This window comes from Gossypium arboreum, chromosome 6 (genome assembly GCF_025698485.1).
Source record: "Gossypium arboreum isolate Shixiya-1 chromosome 6, ASM2569848v2, whole genome shotgun sequence".
NCBI lineage: Eukaryota > Viridiplantae > Streptophyta > Magnoliopsida > Malvales > Malvaceae > Gossypium > Gossypium arboreum.
The window spans coordinates 82,882,523-82,896,690 of record NC_069075.1 but is presented as its reverse complement, the minus strand read 5'-3'; positions in this window follow the sequence as shown (position 1 = coordinate 82,896,690).

Sequence of the window (14,168 nt, the reverse complement as noted above, 5' to 3'; positions counted from 1 at the left end):
TGAAGTACATGTATCTATCTTAGTCAAACGTGAAGAATAAGCAAGTGATATTTGATGGTTATGATATTCGTTAATAACTTAACTAGGTTACTCTAATAGGATTAGAGACTTAGAGGTAAGAGATTTGGATAAATCATGAGATGATTGGAACAAAATAGAGGAATTACATATGATGTAATTAGCAAGTGTTACATACCTAAATGACCATAATCTTGAGAATAAAGACAAATCTAACTTAAGAAGATGTGAAATATGGATCCTTACCTACTAGAAAAATTTAGAGAAAGTCTTTCTGAAATTAAAATATGAGGGTTATTAATTTTGAATAAAATAGTGGGAGCTTCATTTAATAAAGTCATTTTAATGATTATAATAAACTTGGTAAATGTACTCATGAGCATATTTTATTATTGTAGATTAATTACGGCAAACAACACAAATTAAAATATGATCGTGTAAGAGTATGCCCAAAGATCAATCACGAGATGGTTGTAATAACATACTTGATTTATCATGTTTATTGATATAAGGCGTTGCCATTATTATTTCAGTTTCTTTTCTATGTACATAAATAAACTGTTTTATAATAATGTCCTGAGAATAATATGATTATTCTTAAAAGATCCTTAGTCAAGTATTATTTTTGGCTAGGACAACAATAATGCATTAAGACCAACATGTAGTTGATTGATGATAAAGAGTTGTCATTGATATGGAGTATCAAAACCAATGCATGAAAATGTGTGCTAGAGAACAACATATTGGACTGACCTGCTATGAGTATGTTTCTTGGATTATTATGTAATTGTCACAATATTACTCATAGTGATTAATATGTATATGATCCTCATACTTGAGATCATCATTATCCCAACATCGTGAGTTTTATATTTTGATATAGTCAAACGAACATCGTAACTGGTTGTTCTATAAAGACTAATGTTGGATATACCACAATCTATGTAGAGGGATATGGTTGATCAATATAGGATAAGTCCCTCCTATATAATGGGAGTAATATCTTAGGCCACTTGATTGAGTGAGACTAGAAATGAATGGCCATGCTCAAATAAGTTGATATGAGATGTCATACTTATTTGTGTATCATAGTTCACTTAAGGTATCAAGAAGGGATGGACTATGCAAGTGTGACTATTCCATGACTTGTGTCCATTCCAACGATATAGGACTTAAGGATTAATGCATGAAAGGTTAATCACAAAGGTTATGTCGAATCATGACTTCTTGTAACTTAGGTAGCAATGATGCATTGCTAGATGCCACTCATTGTTTGTAACATTAGAATCGTTCTAATATTACTGCTAACGTTACAAGAACCTATAGGGTCACACCGTATGGTTGAAATGAACGGAGTAAAACATAGTTGGTATTGTATTCTGATTGTCAGATGAATTAAATTAATTATAGAATTAATTTAATTGGGTAATCAAATTGTTGAACATACTATACGTACAAGGATGTCGTACACATAATCGAATATAATTTCATTAGTATATGAATTTGGTTCGTATATAAGTTTAAATAAATATAGTTTATCGAAATCTTTATTATAATTAATGTAATTATAATTTTCGGTTAAACATTATTATATTTATTTTAATGATGACTATTATGTTCAGATTAATTTTAATGAATTAATATTCATTAAAAAGATATACCAATTAAAAGGGTGTTATATATGGCAAGGGTAAAAAGCCTAAAGAGATAATATATAAATAAGCCCGAAACTATGCTAAAGGGTCTAGCAGCTGTCAAGCATAAAAATCACTGAAATAGTTTCTGAGATTTTTCTACCGTTCATTGTCAACTGGGTGGACTACGTAGAGGCCGACATCGGAAAGGTTGCGGCTTGGTTCAATAGTGGTTCAGGATTCCCGTTGCCTAGGCGTCGCAGTCTACTCAGATTGAAGTTTCGGTAATTTCGAAACCTTTTATCACCCCAATACGTTCCTTACACATGGATCCATGGTTTGGATCACCAGAATGTTTTTAATTATTTTATTTTTCCACTGCGCCTTGGAGGCACCGGCGTTCCAACAGTGATATCAGAACCACTTGTGTGATACGGACTCGGGTTTAAATACTTGGGTGATGCAATTGTATGAGATGCATGTTTTAATTTTATTATGTTTATCTGTTTAAATCGTTTAAGCAGAATCTGATAACTGTTCCTTTTGATAAGTGATTAAATCTTAATCATGGTGTTATGGCCTATTCGGTTTTATGTTATTGCTGTAAACCTTAATAAATCTGTTATGATGTAGTGGTGATTTTACAATTTCCAGTAAGATTTTACTGGCCTGTGACACCCCGAATGTGACCCTAGTCGGAGAGTGGTTTCGGGACCACGAAACCGAGTCACAAGAATAATTAAGTGTTATATTCCGTACTTATTGTATGTGGAATTGGTATGCGTAAATATTTCGTGTCTCGATTTTTATTAATTAGGTGCTAAATTATAAGAAAGGACTTAGTAGTGAACTTTGAAAGTACGATAGGGAAATAGGTGATGACTAATTAAAGCATGCATGCAAAATAATGGACTTGCATGTCAAATTCCCCTTTCTACAAGTAATGGCCGCCATGACAAAGAAATATGGGTCAAACATGTCATGAAACATGTTTTGTTGGGCATTAGGGAGAAATAGTAAACAAATAAGCATGGGTAAGAAAAGAATGAAAAAAAAATGTGTGAGAGAGTGGCATACCCCATTGCCGTGAGTTGTAGAGAAGGAAAGAAAAAATTTTGTTCATCCTTTCTTTGAGCCAAAACTAAGGAAGAAGGAGGATTTTGCTTCATGCTTGGTTTGGAAGAGATCTAGAAGGAGATTTGGCTAAGTTTGCATCAAGATTAAGGTATGTATGAGGTTGTGTTGGGAGTTTCATGCATGTTTTGGTTGCTAACTTGATGTGCATGTTAGCCATGGCTCAAATCTTTGGTATGCCATGGAAATGGTATTTGGCCAAAGTTGTTATAGTGATAAAGCCATTGCATGCTAAGTGTGAAGCTTGATGATGATGCATGCAATGATGGATTTTCTACTCATGAGTAAGATTTTGAGTTTTCTCTTTGTTTTATCATGATTAAAGTTGAAAAGGAGCATGATTGTCATACTTGGCCATGATGCATTCTTGAGCATGATTCATGCTTCTTGCATGTTAGTTAAAAGTTTGTGTTTTGGATGGCTATGGACACCTTGAAAATTCGGCCATGCTCATATATGCATATATATGATTGCACATTATGTTTGGTTATGAACTAAGTGATGAATATATTGATTTAAAGAAGAAAATGTGGAAGAATGCTTGTGAAATTGCAAGCACAATTCGCCTAGCACACATATAAGTGCTTGATGCTATATTATAAGTTTTGGGCCACAATGTGCAAAGCATAAATTAGTAGATTGCATGCTGTTTTGTGAGGTATTAAGTGCAAAATTGACCTCAACATGTACATGAATATTCGGCCTTGGGTAGCCTATTGAAGGCCTTAGCATTTCCTTGATGCTCAAATAAATTGTATTGAATTGCTTGATGTAGTATAAAATGTGCATGACCATTGTGTATTCAAGCTAAAGAGTGGCCATATGACCATTTAAAATCCTTGTCATATTCGCCATAAGCAAGCACAATGAGGTTTTAATAAATTGAATTTGTTTGAATTAGCTCAAGAGCTAAGAGGGCCACAATTGGACAAGGGAAGGAAAAGGTGATCGAATAGCCGAAAAAGCCGCTCGACAACATCCGAGGTAAGTCCTCAAGAAGTGACCTTACTTGAATTATGTGAGATGAAATATGGATGTGTATGATTATTGATTATGTGTGTATGAGTATTTGAATTCCACCGGGCTAAGTCCCGAAGGCGAATATGCTAATGATATTAATTGTGTTTGAGCCTTAGTAACGAAAATGAAATATGTATGTCCAATGATTATTGATGTATGTGTGCATGAGAAATTGAATGATATCGGGCTAAGCCCAAGACAATTATGCTGAAATTATATCCGGGTTAAGACCGAAGGCAATTGTGCTAGTGGTTATATCCGGGCTAAGGCCCAAGGCATTCGTATGAAGTTATTCTATCCGGGCTAAGACCAAGGCATTTGTGCACGTGATTATATCCGGTTATATTCAAGAATCTTGGGCTGGAGGTGAGTGTTGGTTGCTGAAATGAATTTAATTAGTACACTCGGACAGCCCAAAGGATAAGGTACGTTATATGTGCATTGAAAGTCGACGTGTTTGAGCAACATTCGCTCAATCGACTAATGAATTTCAGTTATTGAATTGATTGATGCTTTGCGAACTTATACAATGATGAAGTATGAAGTAAGAATGTGTATTAATGAAATGATGCATTTGGCTATGTGAATGTATTGCTGTAAATTATAGTTCATTATATTCCTTGAGACTTACTAAGCATAAAAATGCTTACCCGTTGCTTTGGCTCTTAGTTTTCTAGATTTCGCCGAGGCAATCGGATTTGGGATCGTTGAAGTCAAGTCATCCACACTATCAAGCCTCCATTTTGGTATAAATTTTGGTTGAACTTGAGATGGCATGTATAGGACTACCTCTTGTTTGTTAAATACGTTGTAATGTAAGTTTGTATGGCCATGCGAAAATGGCTCAAAAGGGAGCATGAACTTAGACTTATTGTGGGTTGTATGTATATATATTTGGGGTCATGATGTGGCTATGGTTTGGAAATGGGAATGTTGGTCATATGATCAGCCATTGGCATGGTTAAAATGATCATATATGAACCTATGTATGGCAAGATTAGTTGAATCATGGAGACTACCAAATAGGTAAGTCCTACCTTAAAACAGATGCTGCCAGCTGCAGTGGCGTGAATGTGAAAAATCACCATAATTCATAGGAATGGAATCAAATAGTGAATAAGCTATGTAAATGAACCTTGATGAGTCTATTTTCATATGGAAGAAACGAAACGGTCATAGGAGTTACAGGTTAAGAGATATTAAAGCTATTGTGAGACAGGGCCAGAATGGTTTCTGGGTTCCCTGTCGCAACTTTAAAAATTCACTATAAATTATCCAAAAGAATTAGGAGATATACCTTATATGTACAGATTCCATTTTGAGTCTAGTTTCATTAGAAACAAACGACACCAGCATTAAAGCCCTGTGCAGAGAGATATTCAAGTTATACCGCGCGAAGGTCAGAGCAGTCGATCCCTGTAACTTGGGTAACTTTAACTAATAAACTGTACCAATTGGCCCGACCAAAATCCTAGAAATAAATCCATGGATGTATATATGAGTCTAAATTCAGGAAAATTTACGAAACCAGTTTCCGAGTTTTGAAACTCGAGATATGATTTTAAGGCGACAGTGACGCAGTTTTCCAGCCTGACTGGAAATGTCAAATTGGTGGGCAAAAACATGTGAACTTGGTTTGTTAACCCTCGGGTCCGACACGGCGATGGTCTCGGGTTTGGGGTGTTACAATTTTATTGGTATCAGAGCCACGGTTTAGTCGATTCTAGGACTACCGTGATGTGTTTGGGGTCTAGCTATACATGCCATTAAATGATGAATCGATAGTGTGATGAATTCGACAATTTGACTTCATGTTTGTTTATAGCAATGGATCCCGATCCCAACCGAAGCGATAGCTGATGATGTGGAGAGTGTGGCGCCTGCTCCGCGCAAGGGACAGCGCGCGGACTCTCAACCTATGGCCAGCAATCCTAATGACGAGGCTAAGCAAGCCTTTTATAGTGTGATGAACGAATGGTTTAATCAATACATTCGAACCAACACTACTGTTCCACCACCTCCATTCCCGATTTAATGCAACCCCGCACCTACAATACCTCCGGTGATCGACCCAATAAGGTCGTAAGCCCCAATCGATAGGATTCGAAAACATGGGGCCACTGAATTTAAGGCTACGGATGATGATGATGCCGAAGCGAGCTGAATTATGGTTAGATAACACTATCCGGTGCTTGATGAGCTATCCTGTACACCCGATGAGTGCTTAAAGTGTACCATCTCCTTGCTACGCGAGTCCGCCTACTATTGGTGGAGTACTCTGACTTCTGTGGTGCCTAGAGAGCAAGTGACTTGGGAATTCTTTCTAACCGAGTTCCGAAAAAAGTATATCAGTCAGAGATTCATCGACCAAAAGCGGAGGGAGTTCCTTGATCTTAAGCAAGGTTCTATGTCCGTTACCGACTACGAACGAAAGTTTGTGAGGCTTAGCCGACGCTGTGAGAATGCATTTCGTCCGAAGCTATTATGTGCAAACGCCGAGGATGGGCTGAATGATGATATAAGGATGTTTGTTGGCATTCTCGAGATACGAGAGTTCGTAGTACTTGTTGAGCGAGCTTGTAAAGCCGAAGAGCTTAGAAAGGAGAAACAAAAAGCTGATGTGGGGATTGGAGAATTCCGGAAGAGGTCCTCGGGAAAGTCTCTTCAACAAGCATCGAAGAGATTTCGAGATGATGCGAGCCGGTCTAGAGGCGTTTCGGGATTTTCTAGACGAGGACGCGATCGACCCCCTGTGACCACACGAGTCACCTCGATTGCCGGTGGCGGAAATGATCGCCGAGAGAGGACGGAGTGTCCACATTGTGGCAAATGGCATTCGGGGAGCTGTTGGTTTCGTGATCGCCTCGCTATAAGTGTGGATCGGCCGACCATTTTATGAAGGATTGCCCGAGGATGCATGAACAGAATGCAAGTCAGAGTGCAAACCCGGGTGCTACCACTGCTCGAGGTAGGCCACCTAGAAATATGGGCAATGTCAGTGGCGGTCAGAGAGGATCTAGAGATGCTACCATCAGATCTGAGGCTCGTGCTCTGCTAGGACTTATGCCATACGCCGCACGCCGAGGATCTGCCTCTCGGATGTTATTACCGGTACTTTCACTCTTTTCAATACAAATGTAATTGCTTTGATTGACCCCGGTTCTACTCATTCTTATATATGTGAAACCTTAGCATCCAAAGAAGACTTTGCCCATTGAGTCTCATCGAGTTTGTAATTCGGTGTCAAACCCTTGGGTCATTATGTGCTTGTTAACAAAGTGTGCAAGAAAAGTCCCCTAGTGTTCCGAGGTTCTTGTTTTCCGCGGACTTAATGCTTTTGCCATTCGATGAGTTCGATGTTATTCTTGGTTTGGATTGGTTGACCATGCACGATGCGGTTGTAAATTGCAAGAGCAAGACTATCGATTTGAGGTGCGCGAATAATGAAATAATTCGGGTTGAGTCCACGGACTTAAAGGGTTGCCACCGTAATATCGCCGATGTTGGCCCGTAAATATGTAAGAAAAGGGTGCGAAGCGTACCTTGCGCGACGTACTCGATGACAAGGAATCGAGAAGAAACCCGAATCTGCGTCGTGGTTTGTGAATACCGGATGTTTTCCCGAAGAATTGCCGGGTTTACCAATTGCTCGAGAAATAGAATTTGGCATCGAATTGGTACCGGTACCACCCCAATTTCGATAGCTCCGTATCGTATGGCACCAACGGAATTGAAGGAGTTGAAAACTCAGTTGCAAGAATTGGTGGATAGAGGTTTTGCTCGCCCGAGTTTTTCGCCTTGGGGTGCGCCGGTGTTGTTCGTGAAGAAGAAGGATGGAACCATGCGACTATGCATCGACTATCGTCAGCTTAACAAAGCGACGATAAAGAACAAATATCCGTTGCCACGTATTGATGACTTGTTCGATCAACGAAGGGAGCCTCGGTGTTCTCGAAAATAGATTTGAGATCGGGCTACTATCAATTGCGAATCCGAGATTCAGACGTGCCCAAGACTGCCTTCAGAACGAGATATGGTCACTATGAGTTCCTGGTGATGCCGTTTGGGCTCACTAATGCCCCTGCGGTATTTATGGATTTAATGAATCGAATCTTTAGACCATATTTGGATCGATTCGTAGTCGTGTTCATTGATGACATCTTGGTCTATTCAAGAAATGAGACCGAACATGCTGAACACCTGCGGTTAGTGCTGCAAATTTTACGGGACAAGCAATTATATGCTAAGTTCAGCAAGTGTGAGTTCTGGTTAAGAGAGGTAAGCTTCTTGGGTCATGTGGTATCTGATCGGTATTCGAGTCGAATTCGAATAAAATTTCAGCCATACTAAATTGGAAGCCTCCGAGAAATATTACCGAGGTTCAAGCTTTTTGGGGCTTGCTTGGGTTACTACCGACGATTTGTAAAGGCTTCTCAACGATAGCCACGCCGATGACGGCTTACTCCAAAAGGATGTTAAGTTCGAATGGACGGAGAAATGCCAAAAAGCTTCGATCAACGAAAACTTATTTGATGAAGCCCCAATTCTAGTGCAACCCGAGTCCGCAAGGAGTTTGTCATCTATAGCGACGCTCTCTACTTGGGTTAGGTTGCGATTAATGCAAGAAGGTCGAGTTGTGGCCTGCGCGTCGAGGCAATTAAAGCCACATGAGAAAAATTATCCGACTCATGATCTCGAATTGGCCGCCATCGTATTCGCCTTAAAGATTTGGCGACATTACTTATTTGGTGAAAGGTGCCATGTATACTCGGATCACAAAAGTCTCAAGTATTTGATGACCCAACGAGACTTAAATCTGCGACAAAGACGTTGGCTCGAGCTGTTAAAGGATTATGAGCTGATCATTGACTATCACCCGGAAAGGCGAATGTAGTTGCGGATGCCTTGAGTCGTAAATCGTTATTCACTTTACGAGCGATGAATGTGCACTTGTCTATCCGATCCGACGGTGTGTTAGTGGCTGAAATGAAAGCCAAACCATTATTGACACACCAAATTCGAGAAGCTCGAAAGTCGATGACGAGTTGGTTGCAAAACGGGCTGCGTGTGTTCGAACAAGGACTCGGAGTTTCAAATCGACGATGACGATTGTTTGAGGTTCAAAAGTCGTCTGTGTCCCAAAGAATTGAACTCATTTCGATAATTCTGAATGAAGCCCATTGTAGCCGAATGGCAATCCACCCGGGAGTAATGAAGATGTACAATGATTTGAAACGTCGATTTTGGTGGCATGGTATGAAGCGAGACATCTCCGACTTTGTTTCAAGATGTTTAATATGTCAACAAGTGAAAGCGGAACATCGGTGCCTTCAGATTACTTCACCAATCACGATACCCGAGTGGAAATGGGATCGAGTCACAATGGACTTTGTATCCGGACCGCCATTGTCGCAAGTAAGAAGGATGCGGTTTGGGTCGTGGTAGATCGATTGACTAAGTCGGCCCACTTTGTCCCCGTCGCACGGATTTTTCAATGGACAAATTAGCGGAATTGTACGCTTCTCGATTGTGAAATTACACGGGTGCCTATTTCTATCGTGTCGGATAGAGATCCGAGATTTACCTCGCGGTTTTGGAAAAAGTTGCAAGAAGCTTTGGGTACCAAGTTGCATTTCAAGACCGCCTTCCACCCCCAAACCGATGGTCAATCCGGAGCGGTAATTCAGATACTTGAGGATATGTTAAGATGTTGCGTCCTCGAGTTTAGTGGTTCATGGGAACGGTATTTGCCGTTGATTGAATTCGCTTACAACAACAGACTTTCAATCGAGTATTAAGATGGCACCTTACGAGGCTTTGTACGGCGTAAATGCCGTACACCATTGTTTTGGACCGAGCTTGGTGAAAGCAAGATTTTCGGGTGGATTTGATTAGGGATGCCGAATGTAAAGTGAAAGTAATCCGTGAAAGTTTGAAGATAGCCTTCGATCGTCGAAGTAAGTGACGCGGATATGAAGCGTAAGGATATCGAGTATCGTGGGTGATAAAGTGTTCCTCAAGGTATCGCCTTGGAAAAAATACTCGTGTTCTACCGTAAGGGCAAGTTGAGCCCGAGGTTCATTGGGCCATATGAGATATCGAGCGAGTCGGTCCAGTGGCATATCGTTTGATTTTGCCCCGAACTCAAAAGGTTCACGATGTCTTCCACGCTTCGATGCTTCGACGTTATAGATCCGATCCATCGCACGTGATTAGTCCATCGAAATTGAAATTCAAGCTAATATGAGTTATGAGGAAGAACCAATTCATATCCTATCACGAGAAGTGAAAGAGTTGCGAAACAAGCGGGTTCCGCTAGTGAAAGTGTTATGGCTCAAGCACGGATAGAAGAAGCTACTTGGGAGACCGAGAACTCAATGAGAGAGCGATATCCGAACCTATTTACGGTAAGCTTTTCGGGACGAAAATCTCTTGAGTGGGGAGAGTTGTGACACCCGAATGTGACCCTAGTCGGAGAGTGGTTTCGGGACCACGAAACCGAGTCACAAGAATAATTAAGTGTTATATTCCGTACTTATTGTATGTGGAATTGGTATGCGTAAATATTTCGTGTCTCGATTTTTATTAATTAGGTGCTAAATTATAAGAAAGGACTTAGTAGTGAACTTTGAAAGTACGATAGGGAAATAGGTGATGACTAATTAAAGCATGCATGCAAAATAATGGACTTGCATGTCAAATTCCCCTTTCTACAAGTAATGGCCGCCATGACAAAGAATATGGGTCAAACATGTCATGAAACATGTTTTGTTGGGCATTAGGGAGAAATAGTAAACAAATAAGCATGGGTAAGAAAAGAATGAAAAAAAATGTGTGTGAGAGAGTGGCATACCCCATTGCCGTGAGTTGTAGAGAAGGAAAGAAAAAATTTTGTTCATCCTTTCTTTGAGCCAAAACTAAGGAAGAAGGAGGATTTTTGCTTCATGCTTGGTTTGGAAGAGATCTAGAAGGAGATTTGGCTAAGTTTGCATCAAGATTAAGGTATGTATGAGGTTGTGTTGGGAGTTTCATGCATGTTTTGGTTGCTAACTTGATGTGCATGTTAGCCATGGCTCAAATCTTTGGTATGCCATGGAAATGGTATTTGGCCAAAGTTGTTATAGTGATAAAGCCATTGCATGCTAAGTGTGAAGCTTGATGATGATGCATGCAATGATGGATTTTCTACTCATGAGTAAGATTTTGAGTTTTCTTTGTTTTATCATGATTAAAGTTGAAAAGGAGCATGATTGTCATACTTGGCCATGATGCATTCTTGAGCATGATTCATGCTTCTTGCATGTTAGTTAAAAGTTTGTGTTTTGGATGGCTATGGACACCTTGAAAATTCGCCATGCTCATATATGCATATATATGATTGCACATTATGTTTGGTTATGAACTAAGTGATGAATATATTGATTTAAAGAAGAAAATGTGGAAGAATGCTTGTGAAATTGCAAGCACAATTCGCCTAGCACACATATAAGTGCTTGATGCTATATTATAAGTTTTGGGCCACAATGTGCAAAGCATAAATTAGTAGATTGCATGCTGTTTTTGTGAGGTATTAAGTGCAAAATTGACCTCAACATGTACATGAATATTCGGCCTTGGGTAGCCTATTGAAGGCCTTAGCATTTCCTTGATGCTCAAATAAATTGTATTGAATTGCTTGATGTAGTATAAAATGTGCATGACCATTGTGTATTCAAGCTAAAGAGTGGCCATATGACCATTTAAAATCCTTGTCATATTCGCCATAAGCAAGCACAATGAGGTTTTAATAAATTGAATTTGTTTGAATTAGCTCAAGAGCTAAGAGGGCCACAATTGGACAAGGGAAGGAAAAGGTGATCGAATAGCCGAAAAAGCCGCTCGACAACATCCGAGGTAAGTCCTCAAGAAGTGACCTTACTTGAATTATGTGAGATGAAATATGGATGTGTATGATTATTGATTATGTGTGTATGAGTATTTGAATTCCACCGGGCTAAGTCCCGGCGAATATGCTAATGATATTAATTGTGTTTGAGCCTTAGTAACGAAAATGAAATATGTATGTCCAATGATTATTGATGTATGTGTGCATGAGAAATTGAATGATATCGGGCTAAGCCCAAGACAATTATGTTGAAATTATATCCGGTTAAGACCAAGGCAATTGTGCTAGTGGTTATATCCGGCTAAGGCCAAGGCATTCGTATGCGAAGTTATTCTATCCGGCTAAGACCAAGGCATTTGTGCACGTGATTATATCCGTTATATTCAAGAATCTTGGGCTGGAGGTGAGTGTTGGTTGCTGAAATGAATTTAATTAGTACACTCGGACAGCCCAAAGGATAAGGTACGTTATATGTGCATTGGAAAGTCGACGTGTTTGAGCAACATTCGCTCAATCGACTAATGAATTTCAGTTATTGAATTGATTGATGCTTTGCGAACTTATACAATGATGAAGTATGAAGTAAGAATGTGTATTAATGAAATGATGCATTTGGCTATGTGAATGTATTGCTGTAAATTATAGTTCATTATATTCCTTGAGACTTACTAAGCATAAAAATGCTTACCCGCTGCTTTGGCTCTTAGTTTTCTAGATTTCGCCGAGGCAATCGGATTTGGGATCGTTGAAGTCGAAGTCATCCACACTATCAAGCCTCCATTTTGGTATAAATTTTGGTTGAACTTGAGATGGCATGTATAGGACTACCTCTTGTTTGTTAAATACGTTGTAATGTAAGTTTGTATGGCCATGCTAAAATGGCTCAAAAGGGAGCATGAACTTAGACTTATTGTGGGTTGTATGTATATATATTTGGGGTCATGATGTGGCTATGGTTTGGAAATGGGAATGTTGGTCATATGATCAGCCATTGGCATGGTTAAAATGATCATATATGAACCTATGTATGGCAAGATTAGTTGAATCATGGAGACTACCAAATAGGTAAGTCCTACCTTAAAACAGATGCTGCCAGCTGCAGTGGCGTGAATGTGAAAAATCACCATAATTCATAGGAATGGAATCAAATAGTGAATAAGCTATGTAAATGAACCTTGATGAGTCTATTTTCATATGGAAGAAACGAAACGGTCATAGGAGTTACAGGTTAAGAGATATTAAAGCTATTGTGAGACAGGGCCAGAATGGTTTCTGGGTTCCTGTCGCAACTTTAAAATTCACTATAAATTATCCAAAAAGAATTAGGAGATATACCTTATATGTACAGATTCCATTTTGAGTCTAGTTTCATTAGAAACAAACGACACCAGCATTAAAGCCCTGTGCAGAGAGATATTCAAGTTATACCGCGCGAAGGTCAGAGCAGTCGATCCCTGTAACTTGGGTAACTTTAACTAATAAACTGTACCAATTGGCCCGACCAAAAATCCTAGAAATAAATCCATGGATGTATATATGAGTCTAAATTCAGGAAAATTTACGAAACCAGTTTCCGAGTTTTGAAACTCGAGATATGATTTTTAAGGCGACAGTGACGCAGTTTTCCAGCCTGACTGGAAATGTCAAATTGGTGGGCAAAAACATGTGAACTTGGTTTGTTAACCCTCGGGTCCGACACCGGCGATGGTCTCGGGTTTGGGGTGTTACATGGCCAGTGGAACAAAGGGTTGTTCCGATATGAAACCTCAAGGATTAAAATTCTAAAAACACGATTTTGTTGATAAAAGTTATCAAATCCTGAGGTTTCATTCGACTAGGGTATGCGGTTCGGCCTACTCCCTTCAACCACCTCAGATCCCCATCATCTTCCAGTATGTTTTGTAATAAATAAAAATTAATGGGCCATAAAAAGGTTGAAAGGATATTTTAATATTTCACTTGACAAAAACGTTGAATGATATATGCTATTTTTGAAATGCACGATGTTTGAAATGCATAGTTATAGCCCGATGACCCATTTGATAAAAGGTTGTAATTTTATAAATACGGCCTGCGTGTCGTGCCTTACTACTATTCTTTTGTATTTCTCTTCTCATCTTACTCCCTCGTATGTAAAACGAGTTTCTGAATTTTGTAATTTGCAAAATTTGTTGTGGACTAGACGAGAAAGAAGATGGGCCGACTAGTGTGGATCGACAGCTTGTGAAACAGCTTACACCTTTAGGTTCCCTTTTGGTTCTCCCATTGGCTTGGGTTGAACCACCATAGTTTATGGGCTATAACTATTGCATTTATTTATTGCTTTACTTACTCATGTATGAGATGCTATGGATGTCTAAAGCATGCAAATTTGGTAATAATAAACCCCATTAATTGATGAGATCAATTAAAAGATTAAATGGACTAAAGTAGACCATAATTGGTGAGATGTAACACTCTAATAAAATCCCTCTATT